The sequence below is a fragment of the Microchirus variegatus genome, assembly GCF_963457635.1.
Source record: "Microchirus variegatus genome assembly, chromosome: 9".
Taxonomy (NCBI): domain Eukaryota; kingdom Metazoa; phylum Chordata; class Actinopteri; order Pleuronectiformes; family Soleidae; genus Microchirus; species Microchirus variegatus.
The window spans coordinates 27323973-27341501 of record NC_139810.1 but is presented as its reverse complement, the minus strand read 5'-3'; positions in this window follow the sequence as shown (position 1 = coordinate 27341501).

The window sequence follows — 17529 nt, the reverse complement described above, 5'->3', positions numbered from 1 at the left end:
TTGGGTCATATAAACCCATAAATACTACACATTGTCCCTTTAAGTTAAATTAGCACAGGACTGTATGTTCACAGCATTTACTTAAATGTAAGCAGAGTCCTAGGTTTTCTGCCGTTCAGTTATTTATACATAAATTCTACAAACCAACCACCAGAACAAGGAAAAGCGATAATCATTTCAAACTGAGATGCTATAAAAGTGGTGGTCACCAAGCCACGCTGTGATGGAAGTGACGATTTTGCTGCATTTTGAAGCTGAACGTCAAGTGGTTTTAATGTGGAGGCTGCTACGGGAATACGTAGATGGTTGAATTTACGTTAAGACGAGCCGTCGTCCACGATAAACGGCTGATTCTAAACAAATAGTGACACGTTCAACACAGTACATGCAGTAGTTGACTTTGACAGTTTCGATGAAGCTGGGCTTCTCTTGCTGTCGTAGAGTAATCGCTGCTGCTGCTCCATCCGGCCCCCCCAACTAGCATCTTGCCTAGGGGCCCCATTAAAGCTAGAAACGGCCCTGATACTCCATACACAAAGCGACAGATGCGTCTCCTGCGGTGTAATGTAATGCAATGTGACTGTGATGTTTCTTGCCACTCTCTCCTTATTGGTTGGAAAGTGGAAGTCACATTTTGGTCTCCCCTTATTACAAAAACCTACTAAAATGATATTTTCTTTTAATTACACTGATTTATATAGAAAAAGAACTGCTCACAAACTAAACTCTGATGCTGATGAAAATGACCCTCTCTCACACCTGCGCAGGCAGATTTACCTTATAAAGCTTCTCTAAACCCCTTAAGGTTAATATAATTTTTTGTTTTGTTTTGTTTTGTTTTTAAAGTCCTACCCTCAGAAGAGCATCCTTTATCATCCCCCCCCCCCCTCTTGCATCTCACTCCTGCCGCCTATTGAAAGCAAATGGCTGGGCCATCCCCCTGTCGCGCGCCTGTGCCGTGGAGCTCCCCCTTGCTGCGTGCATCGTGATCGAGCGGATGCAGAGTCTTGCAGAGAGAACGCAGGGTCACCTTCTGTCACTGCAAGGGGAAATACATAGTGAATTATTTGCAGCGCAGACTCTTGGTCTTGGGTAGTAGTGAACCTCAGCAGCAGCAGCAGCTTCATCTCTGGTAAGTCCTTGTGTGTTGATGCCACATCAGAAGAAGCTGTGCATCTTTTTTTTTCCCCCAGCAAAGGGCGACTTCATTGGGGATGAAGGAACCTCGCATCATCGTTTCCCGATCGTTTGCTTGAATCCTTCCTCTGCTGCGCTGCAACTTCTTCATTAGAACCTTTTTTGTGGTAAAAAAAATTTTGGAACCATGCATGCGTCATTGTGTGATGGTGTGCGGTTGTTTGCGTGTGCAAAGGGTGAAGAGGGACCGTGTCGCTGCTTGCATCATCTCGGATTCATATCGCAGCGTCAACATTGTTGAGCCGTTGATTCCGCATTTGCAAGCTGTTGTTGTTGTTGTGTTGTTATTGCCAGAATGAACAAATTTGACCTCAGCGTTCAAATGCTGTGTGTGTGTGCGTGCGCGCGCATTCACTGCACAGTGCACATAAACATCCAACATAGAAATTGTGGTTGTATGTTGTTGCCATATGAAGTGCATGATAGTAGATGATGTTACATTGCCATGCGCCAAATGGGCAAACAACACTATTGATAATAATATGAACTATGCGGGGTTTTTTTGTGTGTGTGCGTGTTTTTCTGGTGCAAACAAGAGTGCGGGATCTTCCTCTTGTGTATATGTGAGGGTTTGTTGGTGAAATGGACGCGGATGTTAATGAGAGCACTCAGCTCTGACGTTATGTAATTGGTTGTCACAGCACAGCGATGAACCACCTCCAGCGTCATTGCTGTGTTGTTTTTGTTTTTTTTCATTTCCTTTCATTTCCTTTCATTTCCTTTCCCCAAACGCGAATACAGGAGCATCCTGCTCTTCTAAGGTGCATCACGGTTTGAGAGTCTCTTTTAAATCATTCATTAAACGAGCTGAAATGCATCCGGGCTGAAGAAAGTGTTTCATCCTGAAGCTCAATTCTACTCTGGCAGCAGAGATGATGACGATGATGATGATGATGGTGGTGATGATGATGATGATGATGATGATGGAGGCTTGGGCTCTCTCTAAACCATTCAGCTCACACGCATCACAACATTAAAGCACCGTTGTGTGTGTCTTTGTTTCATTCGAACAAATCCTTGTGTTGACGACACAACCTTGCGCGGAGCTGTCCGTGGTGCTGAATCCACTCTCTCAGCAGCCAAGGTGCCCCCAAGAGAGGAGATGATGACACGGTCAGAGAGAGAGAGAGAGAGAGAGAGGGTGGATGCGGGTAATTTAATTGTGTTGTTGGAGTTAAAGAGAACTTGCTCTGTATTCGCGGACAAACAAGAAGCGCCTGCGACGTGTTATTACTGTAACCCTGTGGTGTGCAAAATTATTGGCCAAATACAAAGATCTCTCCTCAGGAAGGCATATTATGAGATCACGCTGCACTCGAGACTGGCTGTGTGTCACGTAAACAGTGAGATGTTTGGGTTTATTCCAGTAAGACGTGAGATTAGTGAACAGTAGCAGTTGAAGAAATGGTCAGTTGGCCGTCCTGAGACACCTTTTCGTTTGTTTTTTTGGGAGATTTTGTTGAATCCTTGTTGCATTTGTGTGGATGCGTTGTTTGTTTGTTTGTTTGTCTGCAGACCCACGTGCCCTTAAATCCTTTGAAGTGAAGTGAATCTTCTCACTGTGGAGACAAATTAAAAAATAGCCTCATCAGGAAATTCCTTGATATTTTGTTATACACAGTCAGAATTCACCCTTTTTGTTATGACATGACATTGATAATAATCACAGTAGCTCATCCTTGCATCCGCCTGCGCCTCAATGTAAACCCTCTTATTCACTTAAAGGATATTTATTTGATTACCACAGATGGAGCGTGGCATGTTTGGGCCTAAATTTAAGATGAATTTCCAGGCCTTATATTTAAGGATTATCATTTAGTGCTGTCTCAAATGTTGCACCAAATATTTGCAGCTAACTAACGCTCACTTTAATTGTCAGAATCGATTTGAAGTGGATGACTGATGCTCATAAATTTAAGACATTCAACAGTATTGGTATCAAAATAATTGCAGAGCTGCTTTGAGTCTTTAAAGAGAGCAGAATCACTTTGATGCATTTATTTGACCCCTTTTGAATCAGTGTTTCTTTGCATCCTTGAACGATAAAGAGCTATTTTATTGACAAACCTTTCACCCTCGCTCCTCTGAGACTGGTTAAGAGATTGGTCTAATTGTCTTCAAACCACAAGTACGTCCTCTCTGTGACTCTCTGTGGCCCTAATAGTGGATTTTTGCAGCCCTGTTCTTTTTTTTTTTTCCACGATTCCTCACTTGTGACTTGTTTTCATCTATGTGAGGTTTGTTGTTGTGCTGCAGCGAGGCAACGACTTCCTGCTCAGGAACGGGAGGTTTGTTGATTTGTTGATTTCCACTCATGTCACGACCGGTGTGATCTTGTTTTAATATCCTAAAATATTACGTGAGCAGTTGTGTCATGAGTCTTTTCCTCATTGATTTTAGCTTTTTTTCTCCGTCATCCTCAGTTTTAAACCTGAACAATTACTGGATTAATCAGATTTTTTTGCAACATATAACAAAGAAATCAGTAAAACAGAGTCCTTTTTGGTTTGTGGACAAAACAAGACATTAGAGAACATCATTATTTCCAGGTTTGGGGAACATGGATCAGCATTTTCTTCTGAAAATAATCGTTAGTTGCAGCTCTAATCAGTTTACTTTATTTATGACTATGTCCTTGGCAATAATGAGATGTAAAGGAAGCACTGGAGTTCAAGCTACTGCCATTTATTCTGTTCAATGTCATATAAAAGAGCAATAAGTGAGGGTTTCCTTCGAGTAATATGTGAACATTTATAAATAAACGCATTTATACCACAGCCACAGTTAATTCAGGTATACTTATGAATCTCGCGGTCACAGGTTGTTTTCTTTAAATCACATTGAAGTGCACGGTGCAGCCTGCACACACACACACACCCTCTCAGCTCGTCCCACACGGACGGACTGTGGTGTTTCCTCGTGTTGTTGACCTGCGCCGAGATATTATTATGTGTGAGGGGAGACGAGGAAAGTCTGTGAAATGGTGGGTCTTGCATGCGCTCTCTGCCGAAAGGGTTAAAGGCGGCTGTTCCTCTGTTGAAGGAGGACATAGTGGTGTCTGACAATGTGTGAAAAAAGAGGCAGTGTAAGAACAGAGAGTGTCTGAAGGGCAGCCAGAGTGTTGAATATCTCCCCCGCGCAGAGGAGGACGCACACACTCGGGGGAAGACGGCGGGCGAGGCTTGGAGGAAGATTGATGACATTAGAAATGCATTTAAATACAAAAAAAACCCACACACAATTAAATTTGAATCTATTTGTTTTCTCAGAAAGATAAACAAAGATGCTGTTAATATTCAATTTCCTCGCAGTGATCTGGCCAGATAGAAAATGAATATTTAACATTAAGTGTATTTACACTCAGAGTGTATTAGTGCGTGATGATTCTCCAGATTTCTACTGTTTCTACAACAAACGTGTGATCTCTTTGTCAAACATTGGTTTTTTTCCTGGTTACCTTTTAATGCAGCGTCACCGCGACATGTCAGCGTTTGAATCGCCACAGTGTGTCTTTATTGGGATTGTGAGGAAACAAACCTGTCTCTGAGAGGACATTTTGGCTGGTCCTCACAACTTTAAGTGGCTTTTTTAAAGGATTAAGACCTGCTTTTAGGGTTTAGTTGTGATTTGTGAAACATGTCTCGCGGCTACATGTTTCTCTTACTTCAACAGTCTAGTGGTCAGTTGTGGTCGTGTTGCCCTAACCACTTAATAAATTGTCTTTATCGATGATGTTTATCCCAGTTTCCCCGGAGAAAAACAGGAAAAGCAGGAAAAGTAAATACTGCAATTTGCTTATAAATGATCTACCCATGTTATCAACGAACTGATTAAACCACCGCGGTGTTCTTAGTCAGTTAATCTGGATTAGATACCGCGGCGTGCCGTTAAAACAATGACAAAAAAACGCTTGCTGGGATTTCTTCACTGAGAGTCTCTGCCATCCGTTTGAGCTATAACAGTTCTGAAGGGAGAACAAACCCAAACATGACTCAGCAGTTTTTTGAAACATGAATTCATGCCAGATTCAGTGCGTCCCATTCGCTCTGTCGTCAGATGGTGCCCACATCTCAGGTTGCTTCAGTCCACAAGTGGGCAGCTTCGTCACCAGTGGAAGAAAGAGTGTGTCTTTGTGTGTGTGTGTGTGTGTGTGTGTGTGTGTGTGTGTGTGTGTGTGTGTGTGTGTGTGTGTGTGTGTGTGTGTGTGTGTGTGTGTGTGTGTGTGTGTGTGTGTGTGTGTGTGTGTGTGTGTGTGTGTGTGTGTGTGTGTGTCAAATAAAATGGTCGTATGATGCCAAGTGAGTGGCATAAAAAGTTGGAACAAGAACACATTTTATATTTAACCTTTATTTCACCAGGAAAATCCTAGATTGAGATGAAGTGCCTCTTTTTCAAGGGAGCCCAGGCCAAAGAATAGGCAAGATATTTGCTTGATAAATTATTATTTTAGCAATAGATGAAGCTTAAATGTTCCCTTGTCTATCTTGGTCATTTTTAACTCTACTGCCTACACTCTTAGAAATTAAAGTGCTAAGTAGAACCATATAAGGTTCTTCGGCTTTTTGGCTTCAGGTAGAACCTTTTTATAAAGGTTCCACCTGGAACCCTTTTGGAGGGTTCCACCAAGAACCCTTTTAAAACCCTTTATTCAAGAATTGTGTTTTAAAAGGTTTCTCTGGATCAAAATGGTTCTTACTGGAACCATTAGTGTTACCAAGAACCCTTGAAAGAACCCTTTCTTCGGGGAAAGGGTTTTTCAGAAGCAAATGGTTCCAGGTAGAACCTCAGCCCTTGTAGAAGGACCATTTTGGAACCCTTATTTCTAAGTAGTAATAGAGTTATTTTCACCAACCAGTTGTGGACTTTTACATATTGTGCGTGAACATCAGAAAGCAAAAGTCCTGAATCCAGAAATTCTTCCTTGTTGTTTTTTGTTTTAATTTAAATAATCATCACGTCAATATCACAACATTAGAATATTATTAAATGAAATTCATGAAGAATGACTACAACACATATTCGGTCAAATAGAGTTCAGTCGCGTTTTCGCCTTTTGGAACATAATGTCCGTAAATGGGCGACCACTTCCCATCTAAAGTTTATTATCTGTGTTTTTCCACATGAGCACCCAACGCCACCTCCGTCCCTAATGGCAGAAATATAGCAGTCAAAGTTTTGTTTAGTCGTGTGGGTGAGCAGCAGTATGTGTTAAATTATGTGTGGGCTGCAAAAAATCTGTTAGTGACAGCAGGAAAAAAAACCTGCACTTGAAAACGAGTCTAGAATGTATGTGTTATTGCTTTATCTCTACATTTAGACCATCGTGCATGAGCTTTTCTTTACTGTATTTGAAGCACACACCGGGAAGTTTATGAAACATCACAATCTCTTGATTTTGATATTTCAACCACGATAACCATGGGATTATTTGTATATTCACACATTTTAGAGATGATTTTCTTGTGTGTAGTGAGTAAAACGCTTCCTCTGCCATTTCTTTAAATTTTCATTTTTAACTTTATACTCATTATGTGTTTTATTTACTATGTGCAGCACTTTGGTCCACTGTGGTTTGTTAAAAGTGCTCAACGAATAAAGTTGGATTGGCTTCCTGTTTGCATTCAGGCATTCTTTAAACTGAGAGAAGGAAATTATAATTTGCGAGGATTATATATGTTTGAAACTAGCAAAGTGAGATCAAATGTTAAATCAAACATGTGCCACTTTTGGGGGGTAAAGTTATGGAATGCACGTTTGTGTAAAACTCTTTAAAAAAAAAAAGGATTGAAATGTAAAATAAATACAGTTTACAATGTGAAGTGACAGTTCAGTATTAAAAGGGTCCAACTCTATAAACAACAATCTCCAAGATGTTCCCTTTATTTAAAGGTGACATAGAGTGGTCCTGTTGCACATAAATGTTAGTTATGGAGGTCTACTTACATATATTAACTTGTTTTTATGGTCAAAAACCTCCTAGTTGCTGTAAACGAGTCGATAGAAATCCTCTTTTCTGACGGTGTTTTTCTGCTGCGAGATTTCAGAGTGAACTTTCACCCCCAGAAGACAGAGTCTTGTGATTGGCCAGTACTATCCAGCACATCCGTTCTCAGAAGCGCAGCGCCCCCCTCTGGAACGGTGGACGCACTGCTCCTCATTATCAAAACATTGTTTTAACAGTGTTTAAAAATAGCTTCGTCACGACTCCCCGCCGCAGTCCCTTTTATGACTTTAAACCGGAGTCAGACCCAGAGTCAGAAGACACTGTTGCTCGTGAAACACCTCCACAACGGACGTTATTCTTCTTCTGCGGTTCAATGTACGCAACCGGATGTGCCCGGACTAGTGCCCGGAGCAGGACGATCGGTTGTTCAGGAAAACCGCTGCTTACGTAACTATTACGGGATTTTCAGTGATCTCGTTGAGCCCCGAGATTACAATAAAACACAACGTTCTCAGCAATGGCTGAACTGTTTGTTTCGAACCGTCAGGGCTTCATAAACAAGGTAATGACGCAGATACACACTAAAAAAACAGCGTTAATAGGAACTTCCAGTTTAGTAGCTAGTTCCGCTTTAACATTTCATTCACTATCTTTTGTTATGCCTCTGAACAACCTGAAATTTCTTGAGAAAAATATGTGCAATTTCAACGTTCATTATTTATTTATTGTTCATTTTCACATATTTGAAACTGACTAAATATCGTTTTTTCATATTATGAGCAGACTGTAATCATAATGTAATCCTGAGGGCCAGATTGGACCCTTGTGTGGGCCGGTTCTGGCCTGTGGACCGTGTGTTTGACACCCCTGATCTAATGCGTTTTGTCCCTTGGATTGTACACGATAGGCAAAAAGAAAGCCATCACGCGCTTCAGCCTCATTACTTTTTCAGCTATCGTCACGTTTGTGTTCAACGATCTCTATAAAGATATTCGCTCATTGATGATTTAACTCTCTTTCCCTTCCGTGTTTTCTTTCCACAGGTGATCTCCTGCAGGGGACCAACAGCTCTGTCTAGGGTTTATGGAAACCTGAACCTCCCGTTTGGCGGAGAAGGTGAGTTGCACGGGTCTTTTGTTGCCTCACCTTGAAATAATCTACCCGTTTCCCTCCACCTTCATTTTCGTCTCGGGCCCAAATGCTTTTAGGAGAATTATGTTTTATACCAAGTACATCACTTCAGGTAATTAATAGCCTTTTTGACAACGCTGTTAATATTTCATGAAGGTGCACCCCGGGTCTGTCCGAGGGTCGACTAAAAGGAGGTTGTTGCATCTTTGAGACCTGTGTTTCATATTGATCTTCACATGGTCGTCTATGTGCAGGCCTGTATCTGAGGTTACAGTCGTACTGGAAGTACTACATTCACTATAGTTAGTCTCATTCCCCTGATAGGATGACGTATTTTTGACTATAAATATTCTCAAATGTTGTTGTTTTCTTTCTTTCTTTTTCGAGGATATTACTTCAGCGTTGACTTTGTCTCGGTCGTCGCGTCACGTTGAAGAATGATAACTCAGGATCGGGGGAGATATCGATTTTCCTCGTTTGATCTCTTTCTTTTCCGTACATTATGACAGAACCTCGATGCAGCAGGGAGGCGTTGAGTATCTAGGGCAGGGAGCGAGCGCTGAGGTCTGAGAGAGACTCGTCAGAAAATTGTGGCCCAATTTAGCGCGGCTTCTCCGGGGATCCGGTGCATTTTGGGAGTGTGGTCGGAAAAACAATATCGCCTGGGTGTTTACTGGTAAACATTCATGCATCAGCTTTCTTCACAAAGCATCTTTTTATCTGCAGTATTTACAAAAATATTACATTTTGACCAAAAGAGAGACAGTTTGACTGATATGGGGTTTTTTTTGGCCTGTACCAATTTTTAGAAATCAGGGCAGACGACGATGACCAAAAACTGATGTACTATAGATACCTTTAAAAAAAGTTTTTTTTTATTTTTTAACCAATTTTCTTTTTTCCATCCATCAGATAAAATATTGAAACTAGTCTAATGATAATATCGCAAATTTACATTTAATGTCTGTACAGCAGTGCATTTCAATGATATATTATTGAAATATTGTATAAAATAAATATTAAATAGGTCATCAAGAACATTTTTTAGTGACAGCGACTTAAATGCATAGTTTGTAATACATGTAGTTGCGTTCGTAACAAATTTCACCAAGGCAATCAGAGATGGCAGACATTCGAGCAACAAGCATCTGGCGCCCTCTGCTGGTCATAGTGGCAAGTGCAAGTGTGGAAACACAAACAAACAAACAAACAGACACACAGAGCCGCCAAAAACAATACTTCACTTCCACTCTGTGGGGTGAAGTGATAATTCTTTCTTTTTTTTTATAAGTGACAGCGAATAACAATAAATAATCGCATAAAACTGCTAATTTTATTGAGTTTATTGTGTGTCTGATCTATTACATGGCCTATAAAACACATTTTAATGTAAGATACTGATCTAACTTGATAATTTAAATAGTTCTAATTCATTAAAGTCAGATTTAGACTTGATCACCGTTTCCCGCTGAGGAAGTCGCCCCCAAAACTTCCCCCCGCCTCCTCGTTTATTCCTCATTTACACACTTTACATTTCATTCCCTACTTTATTTAGCAACAAGCGCTGAATTTGGCTCTTGGGTTAGTTCTTCACATCCATCACTCTGCGAGCCAAGTTGGCAACGTTGAGTTTTAAAGACTGCTCAAGTAAATATCGCCGGTATATGCCAATTCAAAGTGACGTGAGCGCAAATTAAAGTTACAGTGGTATTTTTAAACAAGCTATTTCTTGCCGTGGTTTTCAAAATGTTTGCTATAAAAACTCCCGTGGCTTTTAGAATCAGGCCTTTAGTCTCCGCCTCTGTCACTTTATCACAGTAGAATCAGTCGGTCACTCTTCCCGAATGGCCTCTGGGTATTAGAGGTGGTTATAAATAGGGCTGTAAGGTGATTATGGTTCTGGATGTTGTGTCGACGTATGTCTTAGTGCTGGTGCTCTGCCAGACATTCAGCGGAGCTATAGCAGTATAGACAGGCGTTGCAGCCAATCTGGCATTCTGCATTAAATTGGTATTAAATGTCTGGATGTTTAGATTGACACAACCGCCGCTCATGACGTCACCTCGTGACCTTTTGTGGTTTCTCATGGTCGTCCTACAAAACGTATTTCAACGGGTTTTTTTTTTTGGAATGTTCTGTTCCATTCTGGTTCATTTGTGTGCAAATCGAGACGTTTTATTTGTCACGTGCATCCTCACACTCACATAACCCACAGTGAAATGTAACGCCGAGTCGCTCTAAGACTGTCGTCCTGCAAGAATATAAATAAACTATATTGAGTACTTTAAAGGTCACATAGAGTGGTCCTGTTGCACATATATGTGAGTTATGGAGGTCTACTTACATATATTAAGTTGTTTTTATGGTCAAAAACCTCCTAGTTGATGTAAACGAGCCGATTGAAATCTGTCCTTTTCGAAGCGCTTGTCAGTCGCGCTACTTCAGCCATAAATCTCGCTCGAGAAGACAGAGTGTGTTGTGATTGGCCAGCCAGCGTAGAGCCTTCCCACCTGTGTTGTGATTGGCCAGGTATCTGGAAGTGACGTAATCTATCACGTCGGCTCTCAGAAGTGCAGCGCCCCCCTCTGGAACGGTGGATGCACTGCTCCTCATTATCAAAACATTGTTTTAACAGTGTTTAAAAATAGCTTCGTCACGACTCCCCGCTGCAGTCCCTTTGACGACCTTTGACCCGGAGTCAGACCCAGAGACAGAAGACACTGTTGCTCGTGAAACACCTCCACAACGGACGTTATTCTTCTTCTGCGGTTCAATGTACGCAACCGGATGTGCCCGGACTAGTGCCCGGAGCAGGACCATCGGTTGTTCAGGAGAACCGCTGCTTACGTAACTATTACGGGATTTTCAGTGATCTCGTTGAGCCCAGAGATTACAATAAAACACAACGTTCTCAGCAGTGGCTGAACTGTTTGTTTCGAACCGTCAGGGCTTCATAAACAAGGTAATGACGCAGATACACACCAAAAAAAACAGCGATAATAGGAACTTCCGGTCTAGTTCCGCTTTAATATGTACAGACTATAAATATGTAAGCATCTGCCTATGCATGCTAAGTAATGAAGATGTAAGTCGGACATCATAATAAAGAACAAACAACAGCGAATAGCAAATACAAATGATGCCGTTTTAGCAACGGCGGTGCTCAAAGTGACTGTGCATCGAGATCTGTATTGATTATTGTCTGTATTGTGTTATTGTCCATAGCGAGGGTAATTCAGATAAGCAGTATGTGCACATAAAAACAGGCTGATGGAGTTTCACCTCCTGTTCGGTGGATATTTACATTTAATGGCAATATGTGAAGATTTAGTTTGGTACGTTTTCTGCCATAATAATGTATGTTCATGCAGAAAACGGCCCCCCATCTTTGAGTTAAAATCATTTGTAGCACAGTCACCCTTGTCTTTAACTCCACCTCCTACTCTCACTTACACACACACACGCACACACACACACACGCACAGAGCCCATCAGTATTCAGTGCAGCATCAGGCAGCATGATGGTAAGGAGGTGGAAGGCTGTTGTGTTACTTAGATCGACTGTTGCCTTGCTGGTTCTCTCCCTCCCTCCCTCCCTCCCTCTGCTCCTGTTTCTCCGTGGACGGGGAGAAAATCTGGAGTGGAACCAGAACCAGATCCTCAGCTCACTCACTCACTCACTCACTCACCATCGCGCTGCTCTATCTCACAGCCACTGCTGCATTTCTGCAGTTCATTATTTCATAACCACACCATCACAATATGTCTGTCTCCCCCTCCTCCTCCTCCTCTTCCTCCTCCTCCTCCACTCAGCTCTCCCTGTCCATCTCTCTCTCTCTTCCCTTCCCCTGCAGTTTTTTCCACCCCCCCCCCCCCCGTCTTCACCACACTGTCACCAGGAGGCTTGTGGCAAGAGGCTTGATGGTTACATAACCACTGCAGCAGTGCTCGGGACACAGTGTTAAATCACAACTCAACTGTGTGTGTGTGCGCGCGTGTGTGTGTGTGTGTGTGTGTTATTAATGCTGCCGATTGTGAAATTGACGTTTTGTGTGGGGATGAATGTGACAGGCCTTTGTTTCCCCGCTGCCTCACAACTGTTAATCTGTTCCCGGAGCGAGGAATGTGTTATATCTCCATTCAGACGTGAACTCTTATATAAGAGTTGGTCACTGGCACCATATATATATATATATATGTAAAAAAAAACGTTATTTTGAATGGACCAAGACGGCCCTGCTACTGGCTTTGTGAGCTAAATGCTAACATTAGCACACTACCGCTGCTCTTCCACACTGTGAATAGTTTCGGTGAATTTACGGCCACATTTCAACAGTATTAAGGTGTCTTTTTAATAAACAGTGCTTTACTGTTAATATTACAGAACATCGGTGAAATTACAGCTCATTTACTGTTTTTTTAACAGAACTCTAATATATTCCTATTTCACAGCACTTTGCCATTAAAGTGTATTAGATAACAGTATAATGCATTATTTTTGGGCATTCTGGGGAGAGCATTGCCTGAGCTGCATGTGAAGCTATATTTACCTGCCGTTCCTGATCCATCTCCATCTTACTAATTATTTGGTGAGTAGCAACTTTATTTTATTGATTCATAGTACATATAATATTATTGTTTGATTCGATTAGTTTTGATTAGTTATATTCAAAGTAGTCAAACAACACATTTTAATTTCTACAAAGTTAACGTAGAAATTGACAGTGAGCTGACTTTCTTCTCGAAAACAAAAAGTATCTCGGAATGACTTGAAATTTACCATCATAATAGTCGGCATCGTCCTGAACAAGGATGCATTGAAAATATTTGCAAACCTCTTAAGGAATAATTTTAATGAATTTTTGAAATGCTGGAAATGATCCATTTTCCCTGATGCACTTTGACAGTGAGCTGACTTTCTTCTCAAAAACAAAAAGTATCTCAGAATGACTTGACATTTACCATCATAATATTTGACATATGTTCATAGTACTGTTAATATATGTTATATATGTATGTTTGTTATACTGTTTTCAACATGCAATTTGTTCAGCATGTGAAATTTTAAGATGTCATCTTTACATTCAAGGTGGGGTACAGCCTTCACCGGTCCATAACAGGGACACATACAACATAGATACAAACAACCATTCACTCACACACTCACTGCATGTTTTTAGGTCTTTAAGGCCATGTCTTTAAGGTCTCCAAGAGTGCAGACAACTACACCAACCATGTGGCTCCAAAGCTGACATGCTTAGGTATGAATTAATGATTGAATTAATGAATTAATGAATGAATGAATACTAATGTAATTAAGTGTGATAGAGTGGTACAGTAGCACCTCCTAATGTATTAGCACGTTTAGTTCTGCAGGTTTTTATTCATTCATGATGATCACTAAAGGTTTAAAACAATTCATTTTTGCAGGTTTGATCGTACAAATTATTGATCAAACAAGTGTTTTTTTTTTCTCACCACAATGCTCTGCAAACATATTAACCAGTGACAGTGACACTTTCCTACATAAATAGACTTGTGTGGCTGCATGAGGTTTGGACAAAAGATCAATATCACAAGGTTAATTAGTAATAAAGTTACTTACGATTTGCTTGTATATATGTGTTTATGTTCTTTCACTGATGAATAATATGAACTGTGAGGCTCCGTCTCCGTCTCTTGTGTGTGTGTGTGTGTGTGTGTGTGTTCTTGTTCTTGCAGCATACTGAGGACCAGTGAGGGATTTTAACCAACAAAGTGAGGTCATTTTTACAGAGTGAGGACATTTTGTCCGGTCCTCACTTTGTTTTCATTGAAATCACTTCCTGAGGTTGCTATAACATGCTATACTCAATTTGTCAACAAAAAAAAAATTCTTATTTTGGACGACAGGACGTTTTTGTCAAATTTTTGGCCAAAAATTTTGGGTCAAATATTTTTTTCAAATTTTGGGTCAAATATTTTTTTTTAATTTTGGGTCAATTTCTTTTCTTCAAATTTTGGGTCAATTTTTTTTTTCAAATTTTGGTAAAAACATTTTTTTCAAATTTTGGTAAAAAAAAAATAAATTCAAATTTTGGTAAAAAAATGTTTTTCAAATTTTGGTAAAAAAAATGTTTCAAATTTTGGTAAAAATTTTTTTTTCAAATTTTGGTAAAAAAAAAGTCAGATTTTGGTAAAAAAAATGTTTTTCAAATGTTGGGTCAAATTATTTTTTCAAATTTTGGGTAAATTTTTTTTATTTATTTTGGGTCAATTTTTTTTTCAAATTTTGGACAACAGTATAGTATGACGTTTTTGTAAAATCTTGGACCAAAAATTAAAAATCGAAAAAAAAATTCCAGCCCTTTTTACTCTGGGGCTCCACCTGCAGACATTTTATGGTAATGCAACCAGTAGTTCTTTGTAGATATTTGTAATTATGTTAATTTATAAAGTGGAAATGATGGTCCCTACTTTGCCAGCAACCCAGTCCTCAGTATGCAGCAAGTACAAGAATGTGTGTGTGTGTGTGTGTGTGTGTGTGTGTGTGTGTGTGTGTGTGTGTGTGTGTGTGTGTGTGTGTGTGTGTGTGTGTGTGTGTGTGTGTGTGTGTGTGTGTGTGTGTGTGTGTGTGTGTCTGCACAAGGCAGCTCCGTCTCCTGGCAACATCCAACCAGCCTGCACCACGAGATGAATCACTTCTCTGTCCTGATGTGTTCAGCTGCTTGTCCCAACCCTTTGGCTCTGTGTGTGTTTCACTCAGGAAGTGTCCGTCAGCCCGTTGCTTCAACTTCTAGCATCTTCTGTCACATCCACCCTGGCCTCCATCTTGTCCTCTCTCCTGCCGTGGTTCTCTGTCCCTGTCTCTGTGCTTGTGTTTCCTCCCACCAGGAGAGCTACTTCTTCTTCTTCTTCTTCTTCTGATAAGGGCTTTAACAACTTTCTGTCGTCCACTCAGTCACGAGACCGTGGGCTTGATAATGTGCTGAAGTATAGTTAGTTCATCTCTCTAAAATCTTCTTACTCTAACAAGCTTACGTGGTTGTTGTGGCTCCCATTCAGTTCCTCCAAAGACTTGTCAACACTGGAGTCGTGTGTGAGGAAACTTGGAATCACCTTGGTTCCACTCCTGCAGTCTTACGTTTGTGTCACATTGTACATTTCAGTAAATCCTTTCCATCAGTACACTAATTTCAGTTTCGTGTCAACATCTCAGCCCTCTTGGTTTTTTTTTTCTTTTTTTATTATCTCCCTTGTCTCACTCGTCCTATCCACGTCTTTGCTCCACTTCCCCCCCCCCCCCCCCCTCCCTTCCTCTAAAGCCATTCAAGTGGCACACTGCGGGATTATCCCTCAGCCTGCGAGACATTGCTGGCTCGCTCAGATTTACCGTCCTCTCTCTGTAGGTTCACTTTAGCCACAGAGGTCAGAGCGGCAACAGCATCCTTAATTCACGGTACCAACGACTCAGGAGATATTCACAGCAGGAGTCATTGTTGCAGCAGTTGTGCGTGATCGCACACGTTTTTTTGGGGGGGGGATTGTTTTTCTTTATAATTTGCAAAGATGGAGCCAACAGTGGTGAGTGAATGTTGTTGATAATGCTTAGTATATTCTTACAAAGAACAGTTTCTGCTTCAGACAGCAATGACTTCTGACATCGGAAAGCCTAACCCTAACCCTGCACATCATTTAACTGGTGTTTCTTTGATAAACACTGTGTAGGAGTTTTTTCGATTACTATGACTCAGTACACAGAGGAACGCCGTGTGTTTTTCGCAGTCACTGTAGTACCTGAATAACTGCAGCGTTAGCCCCTTCTCCAGATGGGTCTAGTGTGTCAAACAAGCCTGAGGATATTAACGTATTAACAATAGCCAAAGTAATAAACCAATCTGGGTGCCAGCACCGGTGCACATTTTTGGCCTCAGGGTTACAGGTCTAAATCTTAAGTGTAAGTGTGTGTGTTTGAGGTTAAACCTGTGGGTTTTGTTTAAACTGGCTGCAGGACAAACTGGTTTGTTGTGCGGTGGCTCTTCTGGCATCGTGTCGGCCCTTATCTGGCTTTGATGTCATTAGCCGTTGTAGTCACAACAGATGCCGAAGCTTATCGGATGACACGGATAATTGGCCGGTAGCTTCAACCGACGGGTTTTTTTGCGTATTTGCTCCTTTCGAGAAATGCTACTTTAAAGGCTGAGTGTTTGTGTCAAGTCTCTTTTTTAGTCACTGAAAGGAAACACTGGCGGTAAAATAAAGGAATATGAAGTAGAAAAAGGTGTAACTCCATAGCATCCATTATGACACTTGGTTTGGCTACTACTTACCCCTCTGTGAGTACTTTTTGTGGTTTTCTAACCAAATGTAAATGTTGGGGCTGCCCTGCAACAAAATGTCCCCCCACAGGGCTACATTAAGTTGTGTTGTATTGTATCATAAATGGTGTCTCACAGTGTTGCTGTGTCTGGGATCTGTTCTATCTGAGAAGTCCTTGTCAAATGAGACGACCACAGTCTCTACACAACAAGAAGCTTCTTTGTTTGGATCCTTATTTGGCATTGGTCATTCTTATGTTCCTATAGATTTGTGCCCTGCAGGCCAAAGAGATGCTCATGTGGGTTAGGGTGTCTTTGAATGTTAGCCCTGGTGACCGCCATGATGGATGGATGGATGGATGGATGAATAGTTTGTTGTAGGGCTGCTCGATTATGGAAAAAAAATAATTGTGATTATTTGGGTCAAAATTGAAATCAGGATTCTTTCCAATGATGACTCATTGATCTGATTGACATTGAACTTGTGACAAATGGAATTTATTGCACTTAAAAAATAAATAAATAAAAAGTGTCTTTGAACATGACATTTTGAATTTACCTTAAAATAACTATACATTATTGTATATTTTACATATCATTACTCATGCTGTGTGTTTACCCCAGGGATTCCACTGAATGCCTGTGTTCTATTTTTGGCCGCCAGGTGACGAGCCGGACAGGAAGTGGGACAGGAAGTCAGACACTTTTACTAGACGTTATTGTCAGAATAAAAGCCCCCGTTTTGTAATAATCTTTATTTGTATCTGTAATCGTTTGGGACCATAATCGTAATTGAAACGCACGTTTTGATTAATTGCACAGCTCCAGTTTGTTGTTGTTGTTGTTGTTGTTGTTGTTGTTGTTGTTGTTGTTGTTGTTGTTGTTGTTGTTGTTGTTGTTGTAGTTTGTCTCTTACTATAGACAGTCTATAAAAGTCCTGCTCATTATTTCCACAGGCAG